This window comes from Etheostoma spectabile, unplaced genomic scaffold, assembly GCF_008692095.1.
Source record: "Etheostoma spectabile isolate EspeVRDwgs_2016 unplaced genomic scaffold, UIUC_Espe_1.0 scaffold172, whole genome shotgun sequence".
NCBI lineage: Eukaryota > Metazoa > Chordata > Actinopteri > Perciformes > Percidae > Etheostoma > Etheostoma spectabile.
In genome coordinates, this window is record NW_022605573.1 from 270941 (window position 1) to 275608 (window position 4668).

A 4668-nucleotide genomic window follows, 5' to 3' on the forward strand; every position below is an offset into this window, starting at 1 on the left:
ATCCACAAAACTCCCTCCCATCCAATCAGACTGGAACACAAGACCCAACTGATCCCCACACAGGTGTTTTCTGAAGAGGCTGCATGCTTATGTTTATGGAAACAGCAAACCACAGTCCGCCTTACACACTGCAGAGACAAAACTTCTGGTCCCGTCCACATTCCATGCAGAATCCGCCATCCGGTCACTGGTCTCCACTGTCCCGTTGTTTTTGCAACTCTGCGTACCAGCACAGCTACTGGCTCCTCCGGACACCTGACATCATCAGCTCCTTGAACAGAGACCCACATAACTAATACGTGTAATGAAGTCATTTTATAAGTACATTGGTACACTTTAATCTGAGGGTCTGCTAAGAGTGACCTGACACCATCATGAACATAATGATAGTTTTTCATTAATGACTTTAAAACCAGACAAAATCATCTTTGTTAATAACCTAGACATATAACCTGGTATCCAGATGTCTAGTACCAACAGTAAAGATATCAGAAGTAGACTACGAATCTAGCAGTAGAAGTGGGCGTCAGCAGACCATGGCAGCACTTCAACCACGATCCAGGAGCCCAAGTGCTCCTGACAGCGGCTAAGTTATGACAGCTTAATGGGACTGCTTGGTTTAGAACCTGCTGGGGGGTGCACTGGGCCACTTGTGAATTACACCTACGCACTGAGCCCTCTCTCTCCCTTGAATCTGTATTGCTGATAAGAAAACTTTTTTTTTTTAATTGGACTGTGGAGCTTGCCCTAATTGCTTATTAACCGTATTACATTTTACCACCAACCTACGTAGCTACTTGCAGAACACTGGTTTTGGTTATTTTCGAGTTGAAGAACTGCTTTTGTGGGGCTCTGCTTTACTCTGACTCGCTCACGGCACTCGGCTGCTACAGGTCCACTCATAGTCTGCTGATTGGTGCAATTGACTGTCTCCTTGCAGAGCTCACGAGTCATCGAGACTCGTGAGTTTGTCTACAAGCCCGCTGCAAGGCGAGCCCCAGAATGCAATGTTTTGGGACTGTTTTTGCTCAACCCTAATTGCATTTTAACAATAGAGTACTACATATAGCACAAAAACCCCCAGTAAACCTACTCCACGTGGCAAACTTGTATGTTATTTAAGCTGTGAAAGAAGGCTTTTGGTTGTTTGTATTTTGCTTACTCTGTTACAACAATGACCGCCTGATTCACGGCATCATTGACTTTGCAAGCAGTCAATGAAACTCACTATCGACCGACCGCTCGTGAGTCATTGAGGGCTTGTGAAGATGTGTCGGTTAATCCCATGGTCTGCGAGCTCTGGCTTTGTTTCCTGCGGTGTCGACTAACTCACTACTCACATGTTGCTCGAGTTTACCTTGTTGTGTGTTTTTTGGTTTGTTGCCTTCAGATTGTAAGGCAACAACAATTCCACATTATAAGATTGTCTAGGATGTAGTAGTTAGTTAATGTTTAAAGCGGTTTGGTCTGGCACATCATTTTAGATCTTTAAATTGAACTGTAGTGAATTATAGTATAGACTCACGTTCGTGATTCAAGTTAAAGACTCGGGTTAAAGACCACAGTGAATCCACGACTTAAAAAGGTTTAATTGACAGGTTAATATTGTTTTTGCTATTTCAAAATCGTCAGCCAACATGCTTAAACTGTTTTAACTTTGAATGAAAGTCGTCATTTTAAACCGAATGACACTAAAGTACAAAATATTTGTTCATGTGCAGACCGTTTTTCATCTCAGTCTTTTGCACACTTTTAAATAAGTTGTACCGTAATTCAAAGCACCGCTCCTCTCCTTCTACCTGACGTAGTCCAGCAGCTGTTGGCCAGAATAGGCAGTGTTTCTAATCTGGAGCTGTCCCAAGTCCAGCAGCGCGACTCATGGCCTCTACAACACTGGACTCTTTGTCGCACACTGGAGCCTCCATGTCTCCCTAGAGCGCCCCTGTAGGACAGAAAGAGCCCCACAGCCAAGCTCCTCGGGCTGTACCACCTCTGCATCCTGCAGGTCAAAAGTCTTCTTCACACCTGAGGACCAGGACTGGGTAGACTGGTTAGACTTTACCTCCAGTCTGCCGGACACATACTATCCATTCCACCACCTATTGAGTCTGGAGAACAGAGAGAGGACATAAAAAACCTGCAGACAGAGAATTGAAAGTATAAATGTATGGCATTGGCAAAATAACAGTACATCTTACAATACAATTCGCCGCCAGTTGCATGTTTTTTTAAGTATTGCTAGCAACCCACCAATCCGATGCTTTTGGAGCCACGTTATTTCTCCTTTTTAACAGAAGTGTTTTTTAACGCATGCGTTCTGACAAATGCAATGCAAGAGGCAGAGGATATTCGGGCCTTAGCAAGGGGTAAACGTTGCAAAAAGGTCAGGGTGTTGGGTGGATCATCCAAACACAGCGCTTTTGTATTCATTTGAACAGCGCAATCTTATTTTAGCTTATAATCTGAGTCCCATCATACAGCTGTAGGTCCTCCATTGCTGGCTGAATAAATACTTCTCCAATGTGCCTTTTTCATTTCCATACACCTATGCAGTTCTGCGGCACCTGCACCATGTCGCCCCTGATCAGATTGTAGTGTAAAACTAAGCGCTTATTCTTGATGACGTCTCCTGGATCTTCTTTAGCGTGGATGGTACCTCGTTTGGACGCTTTTGAACCAAAAGTATCTGGTGAAATTAAATGCAGCAAAAAGCTGAATTACAGTTTATAGCTGAAGTATTGTTGTGTGGTGTTTACCTGAGCAGTTGACTCCATAATAACCGGAAACATATTACTTTGTTAATACCATTCCCTAACTGCAGATTTGTATGAAAAACAGGTTGGCTACTCCTCCAACCCTTGTGGACCACTCCATCACTTTCCTCTTGTTTGAAACACGAGCCACAGTCAAGATGTCTACACACTACATCTGCTGCCTTTAGGTTCCAGCAGAATCTTTATCACCACTTTATTCCCCTCTCCCTCTTTCTTCATCTTCCGCAGGTCACCGGTCACAGCGACTGGATCCTGTCCCAACTAATTATCGGGATCTTAGCTACAGAGTAATTATAAAAATAGATCCTGTCCCATTTATTAAAATAGAAACTCAATTCAAAGCTACAGCTGACTCTCCTCTACTACCTTAGGCATGTGAGGTCCGCAAGCTTTGGCCAGAAGCGTCGGTGTTTTCTCATCTGAGCGTCACAGTCCACATGAAGCAGCCTCATGGCCTCTACACTGGAACTCGATTGGTTCCACACGGAGCCCATGTCTCCATAGAGCGCCCCCGGATGACTGAGGAGCCCCACAGCCAGGTCCCTGGCCAGACCACCTCTGCATCCTGCAGTCAAAGCCTTCTTCACACACTGAGACCAGGACTGGGTAATTGGTAGACTTTAAACCTCCCAGTCGTCCTGAACACAGACTAGTCCCATCCCACCTGACAGAGTCTGTAGACACAGAGAGGAGAATCAACGAGGTCCCCTTCAGTCCCCTTCATCAGTACACTGAACTACAACTACTGTATTGTTGACGGAGGCCTCCATCATTCTACTACAACTTCCACCTGGCATCTCATCGCGCTCGTGCGGTATTTTATTACTACATGGGAAAATTATTACACTATGCAAGTGTTATTACAAAATGAATTATAAATACATTACGATTGGAAATTTTAGTTAATAAGTTATTACTACTCTTGTTACAAGGCCATATAAGAGAACCGGCACCCTTCTGGAGCTGATGTAAGAGGACCATCTTGGAAGTTTTGAAGCCCTGGCATCAACAACAACCTACCTTTGAGCTGTTCTTTGGAATTTGTGTTGTTGTGTTACTAGGTTGTTACCTGAGCAATGATCTCGCACCTGGTTTGAAAAATTATAGTCCTCTTTGTTAACCTTTCTCAGTCTAGGTCCAGACTCGGGACAGGGAAGTGTGATTCCTGCTAAAAGGGTCTGAACGTCTTTTTTGATCGAGCTCGCAACCACAGACAGCCACATCCGATGTCCGCAAACCTACGTCCTGCAACTTCAGGTCCCAGTTCCCAGTCCCTCCCACTTCTGTACACTCTCCCCTGGCTCTTCACCTCTAGCACACCAGCACAGCGTCTGTATCCTCCCATCACCCGCATATCACAATTCTGACCCAGGTGATTGGAGTATAGTACGAGAATATTTGGTACATCTATTTCATGAAAGTGAGTAGGAAGGAGACGATAGGTCAAAGGTTAAAAGACACTCCTGCCCTCTCACTTGAAAGATAACTTAGGAACTGGGACTTTCGTAACCAGAGCCCACCGATATGGTTGATATTATTGGCCGATAATAGGCATTTCCCGATCCTCCATATTTGGCATTTTTAATGGCCAATCAAACTGGTACTTTGTCTTTCAATTTTATGAACAAGTTTCAGGACAAGCTACCAGAACCTGGAGGTGGTCTGCTCAGGTAACCTTGTATGATTTTTTATATAGACCTTAGTGGTCCCTAATACTGTATCTGAAGTCTCTTTTATATAGGACTTAGTGGTCGCCGCCCCCCCAGGTTAGAGCAGAGCCCTAAATATTAACAACATCCACCCCTGGATATAACACGTTTTACTTTCCTCACTTTAACAAAATAAAGACGATGATGGTAAGATTTTAGATTCTTGATATGTGGTCTTCATTTTT